Source organism: Tetrao urogallus, assembly GCF_951394365.1.
Source record: "Tetrao urogallus genome assembly, chromosome: 23".
NCBI classification, from domain to species: Eukaryota; Metazoa; Chordata; class Aves; order Galliformes; family Phasianidae; genus Tetrao; species Tetrao urogallus.
Window position 1 is genome coordinate 226,545 of NC_136836.1, and position 17,258 is coordinate 243,802.

Below are 17,258 nucleotides of genomic sequence, written 5' to 3' on the forward strand. Positions count from 1 at the left end.
GCTGCTCCAGAAACACTGCATGGAAGTTACAGGTTGATCATACCTGATGGTTTCCCTTTTTGCATTTCTTCTACTACACAGAGTTTTTGCTACTTACAAAGCTGCAGAAGAAAACCATTCCACCTATGCAGCCTCTGAGGAACAAGCCTTATAATGGATTTACTGGCTTTTTCTTCGTGCCACCTTGCAGCATTTTGAGGAAGAAGTTGCACAGGCAAAAATCAATGCCAAGAAAAAAGCAATAGTAAATTGTCAGTTTGACCTGTAGGATTCCCACATTCCAGAGAATTCCCTGTCAGCCTGCTGTGAAAAAGAACGTGGAGCTGAGAAGCAGAATAGCGCTCCGCAGGATAATGGCACAGAGTATTTTGAGAGGTACTGATATAAAAAAGGATGGTGTGCACACGATCAACAGTGAAAATACATTAAATCAGCATAACAAAGTGAGATGGATGTACTTGTGCTCAACATAGTTAAATAGCTGTAATTAGATCAAACGGACTGGGTTGATGTATCATCCCTTTGTAGACGTGGCCTTAGAAGGGAGGTCAGGAGCTAAGTTCAGTAGAACAGTACTGCAGCTTTTATCTAACAAGGCACAGCCACACACCGACCCTGAAGTAAATACTGCTTAGTAGAATTACTGCATTTTAAAGAAAAGAATTGATAGGGGAGCATTCTATAACAACTTAATTTTTGTCAGTAGTGAAACCTCTGTGGCGGATCGGATAACATGCCTCTCGCATAAACAACAAACAAGATCTCAGCTATAAATGCATCCATCTTGAGGATTTGAAGGCCTTCAATGGCTCCTTCTTCAGTTATGATGTCTAGATAGAAATGGTGAATTTTAACTTGCTTTGTTCTTTTAAAACCTTTTTATTAAATTTGAAGAAAATAAGGTAGCATGCTGTTGCATGCAGCATGGTTACCAAATTCAGAGATGAGCAAGACATAAAGTAGCAGATGGTATGAAGAGGATATATGTGAGGAAATGTAAATAGTAGGGAACATCACGAAATCAAGAACGTAAGGCAGAACTGAAAGTGCATGTGAGACCCCCTGGGAGAGCAGAGGAGATGAAACAACAACTGAGCTGAAAGATATCAGACTTTCCTTACTCAGAAATAACAAAACACCAACAGGAAGCTCTACTATAGCTGAAGGAAAGACCCATTGTATCTAGGGGAGAGAAGATAGTTTTATCTTAAAGTAAACACAGAATAAGTAGATGAAGCAAGGACAAAGTTTGCAGATGCCTACAAATATATTCATCAAACACTCTGAATCAAAAAGAACACCCTCAGCTCCCATAAGTAATGGAGACATTACAAAAGCACTGAAAGTAAAAAGTAACCTTAAGTTGAACAAATACAAGATGCACTGTTTAAACTCAGAAAAGAAAGACAAAACAAAAAGCAGTGTGGTAGCTCATCAGAAGAGCTGAAACCATCAGAATTAGCTGCAGCGTTACTATGGGATTGAGATGCAGTCTGCACACGAGCATCCTTTGGGACACAACCTGCACTCCAAGCCACATCAGTTATAGCCACATCAATTTGCAACTGCAATTGTTGAAGGGGTAGCTGGAAAATTATAATGGTGCTAAACAATGAGCAGAGCTGTTCCAAAGGTAGTGCCTCCTATATTACATTGGCTCACAACGCCACAGGCAGCTGTTGGTGGCATGGCAGTAGTTGAGCCTTCCTGCCAACAGTCCATTATATTTTGTTGTAGCAGATGGCAGCAGAGGGGCATGCTGACAGAATCACAGCTGACATGGACATGCGTATGAAGCGAAGGTGTGGAACTGAATTCTTCCACGTGGAAAAAAACAGCATGAAGTTCATTGACATTTCTTGAACGTAGACGTGGGCACAGTGAGGCAGTGGGTGCTGCGTTTCAGCAGTACTGGCAGCAGATCACCTTCACCAGCACAGATTTTGATGTATGGCATGCAGGCTCCTCTTCATTGCGAAAATGCACAGCTAATAGTGGTGACTACGTTGAAAAAGAGTGTTTTGCAGCTAAGATCTTCCTCTATCAAATAGTGTTATTGTGCTCTTCATATCTGTTGTTGTTTCCATGGAAATAATAAGGAGGCATTACTTTCAAGGAGACCTGTGTATATCTCAAACAGTTTGATAAGAGATGTGTGTGTTTCTGGGTTTACCCCTAGAGCCATAGAATAATTCAGGTTGGAAAAAAACCTTAAAGATCATCAAGTCCAACCATGACCTACTGCCCTAACAACCCCCTGCTAAATCATGTCCCTGAGCACCACATCCAAACGGTTTTTAAGCACATCCAGGGATGGTGACTCAGCCACCTCCCTGGGCAGCCCATTGCAGTGCTTAACAACCCTTTCTGTAAAGGTTTTCCTGATATCCAACCTAAACTTACCCTGGCGCAACTTGAGGCCATTCCCCCTCATCCTGTCACCAGTGAGAAGAGACCAACCCCGCTCTGCTGTTGTCACCTTTCAGGTATTGGAAGAGAGCAATAAGGTCTGCCCTCAGCCTCCTTCTCCCCAGACCGAACAGCCCCAGTTCCTTCAGTCTCTCCTCACTGGCCATATCCTCCAAGCCCTTCCCCAGCCTTGCTGCCCTGCTTTGGACCTGCTGCAGCACCTCCGTGTCCTTTCTGTACTGAGGCGCCCAAATCTGAACATAGAACTCGAGGTGAGGCCTCAGCAGTGCTGAGTACAGGGCAGGATGACTTCCCCAGTCCTGCTCACCACAGCATTCCTGATCCAAGCCAGGATGCCATTGGCCTTCTTGGCCACCTGGGCACACTGCTGGCTCATATTCAGTCCACTGTCCATCAGCACACCAAGGTCCCTTTCCACCAGGCAGCTTCCAGCCACTCTTCCCCAATCCCGTAGGGTTGCCTGGGGTTGCTGTGACCAAAATGCAGGACCCAACTCTTGGCCCTACTGAAACGCATACAGTTAATCTTGCCCATCGATCCAGGCTACCCAGCTCTCTCTGCAGTGCCCTTCTCCCCTCCAGCAGATCAACACTCCCTCCCAACTTGGTGTTGTCTGCAGATCTACTGAAGGTGCCTTCAATCCCCTTGTTGCTAGAAATTAGAAAAAAATAAAAACAGTTTCTTTTTTTCCTTGCAAGATTTGTGTTGGCCAGAGACAGGCCTATGAAATACATCACTAATCCATGAAGTTGGCTGAACTAATTTCAATTAATAACCTATCAAATGTGTTAGACAGAGGAAAGAAGAAACAAATGACCCAGCATTAACAAAGAACCTGCATGCTTCTGTTCACTCTGCCTGTGGGGGTTGGAGATTCATGATCCTTGATGTCCTTTCCAACTCAGGCCATTCTGTGATTCTGTTATTTTGCATCTACATTCAGACGTTGGAGAGCATTTTCTTTCCTTATTTGCACCAAAAATACTGCTATCTGTACCCACACAGAACATCCATCATCCTAAAGATGCCTTTCTAAGTTCCCATCTCCAACAGAAAAGCCAGAAACTGCAATGAGAGGGACACTGACACGTAGACTGACAAGGGTGCAGAGTTTGCTTGACAAGACTCTGGAATTTGAAAGAGGAATGACTGGGCCATGAATTTTCTTAACAAGTCTGTTTACCAATCACCAAAGGTTAAACTCAGATAAAACCTAGGAAGCTAGAGAGCTGCTGATTTCTGAAGTGGCCCTTCCATGTAGCTGCAGAGAATACAGCATTAGTGTCAGAATGTAACTTACCTCATACATACCTCATGGGAAGACACTGGGGAGACAGCAAACTGTCATCTGCTTGTGGAAAAAAACCAAATCATTGCATTCTCAGAATTAGGAAGAGCAAAACGGAGAGAACAGCAGCACAGTATGCAAAAGACAGCACTGAGGAAATATGGGATGGCTATCTAAATACACAGCTCCAAAGCTGAGTCATTGAAGTCACCTCGTAGTGCTCCCTCCATCATCAAGATGTGTTTGGTTACAGGTGGTTCCCTCTGGTTGATTTTTACCAAGTACAATTCTACAGCAGAACAACACAAAGTTTCTTGAGTCTAAATCACAAATGTTCTCATTTTGCATCTTATCCTGCTCCAAGTTCAGTTTGTCCAGGTGAACTCCAGCTGTGCACGTCTTCTCTCCTTTTGAGAGAAAAGCAATATAGAAAAGAAGTCTTTCTTGAGTTAATGGAGGAAACTGGACTAAATCACATTCACCAAAGTATTCATTGTACATCTAGGCCAGATGAAGCTTCAGTGCTAGGAAGAGTAGAAAAACAAAACAGATTCACAAGTTTCTTAATAATTTAAATTAAGGTACTGAAGTAACAGAGAACCAATAGTTGCCGGCAATAGCAACAGATATCTATCAATTCCAGCTTGCTGCTTATAGCAACACGCACGGATTGAAAAGCAGTTGGCTCTAAGTCCTCTCAGATATCCTCAGGCTGAGGGATTGTTAAATTGTAATCAATGTGAATACATAACCCCCAACGGGCACCGCATTACTTTTGTGGCTGCTGATTTCATAAATTGTCTTCAGGTTCTTTGTAACGAAAGACATTGTATATAATTACAGGGGAAAAAAAAAAAAAAAAGACAACTGCAACTTCCAGGCCTGGTCCTGTGCAAACGGAGCTCTTTGACAACTCAGCAGTCAATGGGGGATCATCAGCACGTTGTGGATGTGAGCCCAATGTTAAGATATAATTTGCACAAAGTAACTTGAAGTTATATCATAGAGATCTATCAGTTCAGGGAAGCTGTGGGCAGAATCCTTAACAAGAAATGAAATCACAGAATTAAAAAATTTAAGCACAAAAACCATTAAGTCATCCGAGTCCATTTACAATTACTGATAGTAAATCCATCTACTCCAGATGGGAAGAGGTCAGCCTCTTCTTCTTCCAGGGCAAGTCTATGAATAATTTGAGCGATTAAAGCTCAAGGCAGGTGTGAAAATGAAAAAGACCAGGAAAACACATGGGTAAGAAGCCACGGTCACATGAAGACAACACAGCTCTCCTCCTGAAATCAAACAGAGGCACCCTGCATTCTCCCCGGTCCACACAGAACGTCAAATGCAGAAGAGTTCGTATGTTTTTCCTCTTTTTTTTTGTTTCCCCCCTAAAAGAAAAGCACTTTTTAAAGCACATTGAAATCTTATTTTTACTTTTTAGGTTTCCTCTTCCTTCTTCTATCAGAGATGACCTAAATTTTGGGCTGAAGCATTCACAAGATGCTTGCTGGGAATATAAAACAACAACAAAAACATCAGGCTGCAAAAGAAGCAAAATAATAGGAGGGAAAATTACAGTGAAGACCTCCCTGAATAACAGGAGGTCACAAATACTGCAGAAATAGATGCTGAAGTAGTACTATCTAGAGACAGCAGACACCAAGTGATTGCATTTACAGAAACGAAGTTGAAGACAGGTGGGAAGGATGCAAAGCTGGACTGAGTGAACGGCGACGGTTCTGGGAACACCCGACATTTCTCAAAATTTCCCCTCAAATACATCACTCTACTCCTTGTACAAAAACATCAGAGACAACACAGGCATCCAACAGGCTGCTGGTGAAGAAAACAAAAAAACAAACCCCACAAAATTTGAAAGCTCACTGGAAAAGTAATGGAATTAACCAACTACAGACGGGGGCGGAAGCCACACATCTGTATGTCATAAGCCAAGGAGAAAAATGTACAGAATGAACACACGCAGCCAGGTAATCAGCACTGCAGGCTGTGGAAGATTCATGCTGCTCACTATTTAAAAAAAAAAAAAAAAAAAAAAAAAAAAAAGGCCATTGCATCTTTGTTTTTTGTACTTTGTTTTTGTCAATTCCAGCCTAAACAGACAACAGAAACTAAGATTATAATCTGTGCCTTTTTAAAATTACATTCAACAGATGTTCATAAACAGACTCAAGCCAAATTTCAGTTCCCCAAAAGGATATTCAGCTGGAGAACTTTTACAAATGGATGATAGTCCTGCTTTTTCCCTTGTAATAATCACTTTTCTGAGATCTCAAATCCTCTCTCAGCCTCATTACAAAGTTCCCATCAGCATAAAATGTATTTTTAATTTCCATTTCCTACAATATTTTTTTTCCAAAAGCAGCACTAACTTTCCCAGCACAAGACAACTCTCCTTCAGTCCCTTTCTATGTCACATCCTCAATCCAGTATGAAGAGACTGTCTCAGCAATAAGGCTCTCTTCTTTAGAAAAAAAAAATCCAACTGATACCAATAAATATTTAACTTAATCTAAGGAAAGAAGAATTCAACAATTAAATACAAAAATTCCATTGGGAGGAATAAAAAGGGGGGTGGGGGTAGAAGACAAAGCTGTAAAAATTCAGTCTTCTTCTCCTTTTTTTTTTTTTTTTTTTTTTTTTTTTTTTTTTTTTAAGAGAGTGAGTGCTCAGTAGCTCCTTTTGGGACACAGTGAGATGATTTCCTTAAAAGTATTGTCTAGAAATACCCCCAAATCACGCCAATTATAAGCCTCTGGAGGTCTGAAGATGCAGTACAAAATTAAGAAATATCAGAACACATAATGAAAACAGTTGCATTTTCTTGCTTACATTAAAAACGATAGAGAGGGCTGAAGTGAAAGGTTTTATTTTTTACTTAATTACCCTCCGTGTTCATCGGGGACTGCTTAGAAAGGGGATCTTACATTTGGACCAAAATGCAAGCAAGATTCAGCCTTGATCTTTTTTCTTCTGGCAATGTGTTTCTTAAATTAGAAGTCCCACAACTAGAATGTTGATATTACAGCACTGTGTTCCTCCACCACCTGAGAGTCTCTTATGTATGACCGATTTATTCATCCAGGAAGCAGTTAGCATAGGGAAAAAAATAAAAAAAAAGCACCAGAACAACATCCCAACAAACAAAGGCATTGTTTAAAATGAAAAACCAAGCCAGAAAATACTGCTTTGTAGGTTTGTAGCGTCCTTCATCCAAGGATTTAAATATATTTTGAAATATGCCACCTTACAAACATTTGAGAAAAACAAAAAACCAAACCCCCCAACTTTCACGTATTGTGAAGATGCTAACATTAATTGAGTGAGCATCCACCTGTGATGCAATTACAGGAGTCTCCTACTGCAGCATTTCACACATCCAATCCACCTTCTGGTTACAGCTGACAAGTTTGTGCTATGTACAAGGAACAGCAGAGCTGGTTAAAGATTTTCTCTTGCTTCACATACTCTGCAAGCTTCTCATTAACTCATACATGACTTTAATCAGTGCTGAAGCACACACTTCTTCCAGCACGCATCAGGACTTATCTGGGGGGAAAAAAAACAACTCTCACTCAATGAAATGCGATCATAAACATAAATCAGTGAAGAATAAAGCAACCTTTTTGTACAGTGACCACCGATTTTCATACGTGAAGGGTTAAACTGACCTCCACTGATTCACAAAAGGCAATAAAATAGAACTTTAAGGACAAAAATGGAGCACTTGAAGTGGTTATTATCAAGAACGACGATAGAAGACAAAACCTTATTCTTAAAGCGCAGATGCTTCTAAAAGGAGAGATCACACGTTTATAAAAAGCACACTGACAAGCCCTTATAATGAACAAGCAAAACAAGGGGAATCGGCTCAGAGGAAAGCAGGCATTCAGCCGACGCGCTCAGAGCCAGATGCGCGCTCTGCACTTCTGCAGGGCCGGTATCGGTTGGTAGGGGGGAGAAAACAGCCTGAGAAAAACCCATCAGAGCCGCCGTCCTCCCCTTTCAGCGTTAATGGGAGGGAGAGGCGGCTGTGGGAGCTGCAGTGGGGGATGGGGCTGCGGAGGGGGTGGGGAGAGCAGCGCGAGGCCCGGCGATCGGCGCAGCCCTCGTGGTGCCGCCTTGCGCCCGGCGGGGCTCCGCTTGGTTTTTGTCCGCTCCGCAAGGCTCGCGGGGCCGGGGGGCGGTAACGGGACGGTGCGGAGCTCGGCGGGGCCCGACCAAACCCGACAGCGGGGAGTTCCGGGCCGAACTTCCCTCGCGCCGCCACCGAGCCACGGCGGGACCCAACGGCGGGGCGGGCGGGGCCGCGAGCGCTGATGGAAGCGGGGCGCCTCGCACACAGGGCGGCGGGGCAGGAGGTGGAGGACCGCTCCGGGGCCGCTCACCTGCCGCCACGGGCCGCGTCCTATCGGGCGGGGCCGAGCCGCGACCCCAGGCCCTCCACCTCGAGGCGGGGGAAAAACTCTTCCCTAAACTTCGCCTTTTGCGGCTGCCCCATCCGCTTGAGAAGGGGGAGGCGGCGACCGCCCCTCAGCGCCGCTCCCCCGGGCAGGGGTTGGGGCGCACTTCCCGGCTCCGCACCGCATTTTCCCGCTCACCCCTCCCTCGCGCACAGCGCCCTGCAGCCGCCTCACTCTCCGCGCCTGCGGATCCCTCCGCCGCAGCCGGCGCTTTTTTTTCTAATCTCCCTTCCCCCTCCCCCCCTTCTCCTACTTCCTCACTTTTTCCGCGCAAATCCACGGGATGAGAAGAAGGGATAAACGCTTTTCTCCCTCCGCTTCTGTAATAATCTTCCGCGAGAGCAGAGCGGGACGGCACTTTATAGCGGTTGAGAGAGAGAGGTGCCGGGACTACTTCGCGTTCCTGCCACGGCTTCGGCGGAAGAGGCGCGCTGTGCGAGAGCTAAGCGGTGCTGCGGCTCCCCTCAGCGCTTCCTGGAAACTCCCGCTCAGGCGGAGGAGGGGGGAGGGGGGGGAGAGCGGCAGAGAAAGAGTCCCAGGCCGGCTGCGAGAGGGGGGGCGCTCCCTCTTCACCGCCGCGCCCGTGAGGCGCGCACGGAGCCCGGGCGGCCCCCAGCGCCATTTCCCTTTGTGGAAAGTGAGGGATGAACTCCACAGACACCCTCCTCCACCTTCGAGGGGGCCCTTTTCCCCTCATTACGCACGGAACCCCGCCATGAGGGAGAGCCCCTGAGAGAGCCCTTCCCGAGGCCGTGGAGTTACCGCTCGGGAGGAGGGGAGCGGAGTTTGTAAATGGAAATACGGTACGGGACTGCACAGCACGGCCGGGCTCGGGCTGCGAAGCTCTGGCTGCAAAGGGCTGAGAACAAAAAAAAAAAAAAAAAAAAAAAAAAAAAAAAGTGAAATCCCTCCCTCTGCTGCCCTCTGGCTGCCGAGTGGGAAAATGGGACGGAAATAGGAGGTGGGAGAGAGTCCTGGGGAGGGACCTGGGCAGGCTGGCCGGGCTGAAGCCAGTGGGATGAGCTTGAACAAGCGCAAGTGTCAGGTCCGGCACTACGACCACAACAGCCCCAGTGCTGCTGTGCACCTGCAGTGCTGAAGGCGTGGGGCAGAGCAGCCGAGAGCTGTGTGGAGGAGCAGGATCCTGGTAACTGCTGAACATGAGCCAGCAGGGTGCCCAGGGGGACGAGGAGCCCAACGACATCCTGGTTGTGTCAGCAGCGGTGCAGCCAGCAGGAGTAGGAGGTGTCCATCCGTCTGCATGGCACCTCAGTGCTGTGCTCAGTGCTGGGCCCCTCACTACAAGAAAGACCCTGGAGTGCGTCCAGAGAAAGGAACGGAGCTGTGAGGGCTCTGGAGCACAGTGCTGTGGGGAGAGGCTGAGGGAGATGGGATGGTTCCATGTGGGGAGGAGGAGGATCAGGGGAGACCGCATCACTCTCTACAGCTACCTGAAGAGAGGTTGTGGCAAAAGTGGGGTCAGCCGGTCTTCAGATAACAGCAATAGGGCTTGAGGTAGTGGCCTTAAGTTGCACCGGGGAGGTTCAGTTCGGATATTAGAAAAAACATATTTTCAGAAAGAATGGTAATACATTGGAACAGGCTGCCTGGGGAGGAGGAGGTGCAGTCATCATCCATAGAGGTGTTCATGAAAAGGGTGGATGTGGCACTGAGTGACATTGTCTTGGTTGGTGGCTGGACTTGATGATCTTAGTGGTCTTTCTGACCTTAATGATACTATTCTCCTCTTCCTGCTCTGCCTTGACATGGGGCTGTGGTTTACTCAGACATCAGAACTATTCCTGCACTGAATCCGTGGCTCCATCAGCATTGGGGCTGCACTCAGGAAAAGCAGGTGATGTGTAATAGAATGATGTGAGAGAAAAAGATTAATGACAGTAAGTAGGTGCCCGTAAATCCTGTTAACCATCAAGCATTTCCATAGAAATATTCCGATTCCCAATATCCCACACCTTTCATGAGCTTCCATTTCCTTATTGCCGTTCCTAAAATTTGTATGTGGCTTCATAAAATCCAAATGTAAATCTAGGGTGAAGGGTTTTCAACCTTGTGTCCCTGATCTGTGGGTCTCGTGAAGTTCTGTCTCATTTATTGGTCAGCCTCAACCTTCGTGGTGCAGGGAGATGGGTATCCTGGTCTTGGGAATCTTTAGGACAGAGAGAGGATGTCCAATGACTCTGAGCTACTCCAATCCTGACCAATTACAGATGATCTGTTCTCTGCTTTAGGCCTCAGGTCCCTCTTAGCATCTAGCTTTTGGTTGCTCTCTTTGTGACGCTTTCATTATTTTGGTCTCTGTACTCTAGTCAATTCCGAATGTTTTGTAGATATCTGTTTTTTTTCTGTCAGCCTTGTACCGCTTCTGCCATCAAAATATTAAAACATTGCTTGCTGATTATTCATCAGCAGACCTTCGGATTTGCACACGGGCTGCTTTCTTGGAGCAAGTCAGCAAATTAAAATCAAATTCCCCCAAAAAACCTTTTTCTGGGAATAAATTGCTTCCAAATCCTTTTGCCCCTCAGTAAAAAAAGCAGGCCCTGGGGAAGGCCAACAGCCACTGCTGAAAAGCAAATAGCACGCCAGATTCTGGTGCTGGTTATGTTTGAGAAATTGCCATTCTCTGTTTAGCTAGCAGGAGATTGGAAAATGTCACTTTGTTTGCATGTCCCGTTAGAGTAAATCTTCCTAGATACTTCAGGGGGATAAAGTCTGCTAGCAAAGAATTGACTGAGGGATCTGGACTGAAAAGCTTTGCGTTGCTTGGTAGATACTTTATCATGGGAGGATTGTCAAAAGCCTAAAAAAACCAAACACATCAAAATGAAGTACAGAAATTTGTAGTGTCCAACTGAATAAATACAAGTATTGGAAAAGGGAAAAATAAAACCCACGTCTCCTGGATTTTGTGAGCTCTTAATCAAGGAAAAATGCTTTATTCTAAACATCCTCTTTTTTGTGCTCTGGTGTAAGTTATTGCTTCTCTTTTTGTTTTTATAGAAACAGTATGGACCATGCTAATATTTGTGGTCTGAGTGGTTCTGGTGGTTCCTGAGGGCTGTTTCATGAAGCCATTCATGCCTGTAGCCCAACAGAGCAGCCCTCAGCATGCCCATGAAGTGGGAAGGTGCTTCTGGCAAAGGTTCAGGCTCTGTCATTAAGTATAAACCAATGATTCTGGCTGAAGTTTGTTCAATTAATGATGCTGACGGCTTGGCCAGCGGACAGCTTAGGGTTTGGAACTGTTTCACAGCTGAGAGGTAAAGGCTTTGCTTAGAAGTAAGAGATGTAAAAGCACTATTGATAATAGATGCAATATGAATCCCTCTCCTGCTGTCATGTTAGCTTTCAGCACTAGGTAGAATCACAGAATCACCTGATTAAGTAAAAAAAAAAAAAAAAAAGAAAAAAAGAAAGGAAAAGATGATATAATTTTCATACCTGTATTCCTAATGTTCAGGCTTACATTTTTATGGGTGAGCAAAGATCGCTCTGGACCTGAACTGGCAGCATCCAGCAAAGCAGAAGGCTGCTGCTCCCATGCTGCGTGCGCTGAGCAGGGGAAGCTGCGGGTACCAGCGATGGCAGTGCTCCCCTGGAACACGGCTGGGTGACGTCACTGAACCGCTGAGCAGGAAGCTCTGCTCGTCAGCTCTCGAGCCTCCCACTAGGCCTCTGGCAGAGGATGAGGGGAATTAAAGGAGCTTCCCAAATGGGAAAGTCAGTTAAATGATTTATTTGTGAGTCAGCAGCTGAAGCAACATTAGCATGGGAAGGGAATCCCACTATTAATGAAAGAAGCATTTTTGTGTCTGCACGCTTAAGTGAAATCCCATGCAATACTGCAGCCCAGTCACAGCTCCTAAAACGTGCAAAATCACACAATTTCCATACTCTGGGTGTAGACAGCACAAACCTGGGGGAGTCAAAAGGAGGTGGCATTGTTTGCTCCCATTTGCTGCAGCTGAGGCCCTTTCCTCTTCCCCGGCTCCTCACTGCAGAGTGCACCATGCGGCACAGAGATGTGTAGCGGCAGCGCAGTGTGTACCGGCTGTGGGGCGAGCCAGGCTGATTGCAGAGCCGTGGAGAAGAAGAGGTCTGCAGGTGAGTGGTGGCAGTGACAATGAATGGTGAGAGCAAAGCTGAGCAAACCTTGCCTGGGACAAACTCAGATCATGGCACACCTTTGTGCTGCAAATGATTATTGCAGACAGCGAGGATCCAGAGCACAGCATAGTCATGTGCAGGTCACAGCCAAGGAAATATAAAGTTTCAGCTTCTCCGAGTTGTGGAGTTAAAGAAATATAAATGTCCTTGCTGTAAATGCAAGGTAAATTATTCATTCTCTCTCACCCCCCGTTCTCTCTCTCTAGTTCAGTTTTTTCTTTTCATGCTTTAATCGTTTTGACACCAAGCTGTACAAAAGTAATTTAAAATTAATATAACTGACACTTGGTAGATAGCAGGACCGGAGCAGAACTCCACCTCCTGCTCAGGACTGCTGTGCAGGGAATGGGATTGGCTCAGGCAGCTGATGGGGACGAAGGAAAAACACGACAAACAATTAATTTGCTAATTTAGTTTTCTATTTAATTTGAAACCAGAAAATTGTCAGCCCACAAGTGAATGGACATAGGGCAGCACTGCGCTCCTGGTAGCAAAGAGGGGACACAGTAGATTAGATGGCAGAACAATTTCTTACACAAATTCCAATGGCAGTTAGGACTTGCCATCTTGCAGGACTTGCAGTTAGGACGTGTCTTAGCATTTAAGTTCAGGAACACTGCATTTTTGTGCATGCGGTAACTGTCTCTTTGATGGGAAGGAGGCAACACACACATGTTGCAAAGAATCCCAGAGCCTCTGCCAACGCGGCAGTGCCGCGGCTGTGTGGCAGAGTGCAGGGAGAGCTCCAGAGCTCGCGCAGCACTGGTGAAGCATAACAAGCTGCATAGAGGCTAATGTGCTCTGATGGAGAAATGCTCTAATCTGATTTCCTCCCTTCAGCTGTGAAGGAGAATATGTAATTTCAGATCTGCTTGGAGTGGGTCTTTTGAGCTCATGCGCCCTTTATGCTTGATTTTAGGCCTGGTTTTGATGCAATCATTGAACTGTGTCTATTTATTTTGTGTGTCCAGTTCCAGATTTCACTCCTGCCTCATCAGAACTGGTTCATCAGGACCAAAAATTTGAGCTGCAGCTCAAATTTCCATCTCACGCATCTGCCTGGATTTGCAGCTGTGCTTGTGGGTGAAGTTGTGAACACATTAAGTAAATTGGTTCATTACCAGCAGAGGGAGCGTGGGTCAGGCTGGGTTCAGCGGGGAGTCAAGAGGCCAAAGCGGGGATCGTCTCCCAAGGAAGTGTTGTTTTGCTTTGCTGCCCAGATGGTTCCCTAAACCCAAATGAACCCAGAGATAATGCACATGCAAGGCTAGGGCCACTCCTGGGCTCCTCAGCCCACTGATCTCCTCATCCCCTTCTTAGAAGATGCTCCGTAAGTCAGAGTCACTAGATGGTACTGTTGCTGTTTAATATTTATGCCTCTGTGGACTGGCTGCTTGAGGAACCCGCATTTCTGCTAAGAGATGAAGAAAGGCCTCATAACTCATCAGGCAAACACAAGGAAGGAGCTGAGGGAGGCAGGAGCTCAGTTCTGCTCCTGTAATTCCGTGGTTGGAAGAATGGCAAAGGAGCTTCACTCTGGCTGCTCTGCTTCCTGAAGGGGAAATGCAGTCAGGCTGGCCCTGCCCATAAAGGCCCAAAACACAGCTCTTGGAGACCTCCATCTGCAGAAGGTGGAAGCTTTGATGAGAGGATGCCAGCTTAGGGAGCTTAGCCTGCACAGGTTCTCCAAACCCTCAGAAATACCACAGTGACATTCATCACGTGAATCCCAGCATTGCAGGAAGTCAGCAACCTTCCTACAGCAGCCAGTGGCAACAAGCAGGTCATTGTGCTCTGCATAGTCCTAGCCAGAATGTGCTCATCCCAGCCCATGGAGCTGCTACAAGAGGGGAAAGTCAGGCCAATTAAATCAGGCAGCATTAAATCCCTAATTGACATAAATGAGGCAGACAGACAGCTGGGAGGGATGGAGCAGGTGTCCTGGGTGAGAAAGGGCTGGAATGCACCCTGGGGTCCTGCTGTGCCCTGTAAACATCTCAGGCAGGGGTAGAGCTGTGGTAGAGTTGATGGGGTTGTTCCTAAAAAAACTACAAACAATCCCCAAAGAACTCTCAAAAATGTCTTTTATTGTGTGCGTTGCATAAAAAGTGTTTTTGTTTCATGCAAGTTGCACGTAAGGCCCTGCAGCTGAATGATGGCAAAGTAATTTTAAATCCTCTTTATTTCTTTTTGTACATCTGGGCACTGCCAGACTGGGTATTCCCCCTCTGATTTATCAGGGAGTATCCTTTCTCCTCGAGGAGACCCTTCAAATATGAATTCGTGCTGTACCAAGTTATTGAAATCTGTGCTTCATAGAGGGATGAGGCACAGAGGCTGAGGAGGCACCGCTGCTGCGCTCCATGCAGAAAACCAGAATTACCAGCCCATGGCACATCCTCACGCAGGGCGTTGTTCTGATAGAAACAAACACTGTGCCATTTTCTGGAAAAATCTTACCTGTGCCATGCAGAGAACAGATGGCACCCGCAGGTATGGAGCACTCAGGGTCTGCCTGTAGAAATCGGAGTGGAGAAGTCCTAGGAGTGGTGAGCAGGAAGAGAGTGACATTTAGCAAATAATCATTAACAAAATCATTCTCCGACGACTTCAGGCAGAGGAGGAAGGGATCTGCCTTGCAGCTCTAGAAATGATGCTCACAAATCTGTGCTGGCAGAGGCTCCTGTAAGTGAAGTCTGAACTCAGCTCTTGTTGTAATTCCGTAATTTGAATATCATTTTCACAGACCTTGCAAGATGCAGATGAATGAGAGATTCCTGGCTTTGAGTCAAATGCAACAGTAATTAAATGTTTATAAAACACTTTAAGCTTGTGAAGCGCTATTATCATATACAGGAAAGCAATAGGCAGTAGAAGAGTGGAGCAGGGTTTGAAGCACACAGTGAGCACAACACACTCCTGCAGCTTTCTTCTACAGGTGCTAACAGAGCATCATGAAGAACATTACCAAGCTCCTTTTATTATAACCAGAATGTCAACTAGAATTGCTTTCTTCCATATGAACATGACTGCAAAGTTTTTCCCTCTGCAATAAATCTCCCTGCCGATGGGCAGCACACAGTTATCATCTTGGGAAATGAGGAAGTGCTGCCACTTCTGATCTCTCCCATCACGCCGAAGATGTTCCACCTGCTACAGGTTTCTAACACCATCTGCTGTTTAAAAATAAGACAGCATTGGAGATACCATCACAGAGTCTGTGCTCTCTTGATAAGCCAGAAGTAACGCCAGCTCATCTAGAAGGGTTGGTGTAATTGGCACATTCCACTTTTGTTCCTTCAGCCCCAAACATATTTCAGCTTGTTCCTAATTAGGAAGTGAATAATTTGTTGGGGACCCAGGGACCAGTGAGCAGCAGCTGAGAGCCAGACCCCACCATTCTCCCACTGCCAAACCTGACACAAAGAATCATAGAAGCATAAAACTGTTTGAGTTGGAAGGGACATTACAAGAACTTACAGATGTTTTTTTAAGAGAGAGACACAGGCTCCGCAGGGTGTGGGGAGCTCAAAGAAAATCTTTATTTTTTCAAAAATACCAATATTTACCTCTTACTGTCTCATGCTGCTGCTGTGTGATGGAACAAATGCTCCAATCAAGGATTCTTTTGTTGCTTCCTAACTGAAAGCAATACAATTTTTGTCCCAGGAAAAACAAGAGCACCTTGGACCTCATTAAATGTCCGAATCAAAGTTCTCATCACCAACGCTCTCAGTTTTTGTTGCACAGTGCTTTTTCAAAAAAAAGGAGTTTACTCCAAATGCGCTCTAAGTGGCTTCACCCAGAGTCAATGCAGTGCTTCTATTGCCACAGATTCAGATGAAAAAAAAAACAACACCCCAATTCTTCACCCCAATTCAAGTCTAATACCAAACAGAGAATGCAGCTATGTGACCCTTCTCGAGTTGCTGGCCCATTTACAACATCACCCCCATATTTAACATTTATAACCCCCTTCACATGCATCCTTTTAAGAGTCAGTGGCTCCTTTTGTAAGCGATCGGCTACTTACTCCAGCATTTTACATGCACTTCCCGACAAAAGAGACCTTTTACATGTCAATTTATTTTCAGACAAGCATATCTGAAACGGAGTTTCTCTCCAGAGCAGAATTAGTATTAATGGCAGGTGTTCCGGCACCGCACAAAGGAGAAAGGCAGCAAGTGAGCTGTGCTGAGTGGTGAGACAGCTTGATGTGTTAATAACCAGAGCAAGAAAACGGAGTGGCAGTAGACCTCCAGCCTCCATAGCGTGAATGAAGGTTTTATTCACTGCCTCCCCCTGTACTTGAAAAAGATGTTGATATGTTTAAAATGTTGTCTTTGCTTTCAAAGGGGGATTAAATTGTTGAATATTACATGAAAGCACAGCACATGACCCACATCCTGGCGTGTGCCCACAATCCCAGAGCATCGTGAAGCCCAGCTGGGGGCTGGTTGCACCCTGAGGCCAACCCATCCTGGGCTCATCCCAGCCAGTCAGTGACTGGTGGCAAATCTGCAGGAAGAAGTTAAAACTGCATGAACTGATACAAAGAGGGTGCATGGAGCTGTGCTGCATTTCACTAAGGAAAAAGGATGATTGCTTAGAGAGTTGCCAGACTTCAGTTTCCAAACAGCCCAAGAACTCTTGGTGGGAACAGCTACCAGGCCAAACTGCATTTATTTATGCTCCATTTAATTTGACAGGTCAGAACCACATCATTAAGAGGAAGGCATGGCTGCTTTACACAGTGGGAAGAAGGAAAACAGTCTCTCAGCTGGGTCAGCCCTTCTACAACAGAAAACATTGCTGATTTATGCTCCCAAATGGGAAAGCTCAGCCTTTCCTACACAGAAGCTGCATCT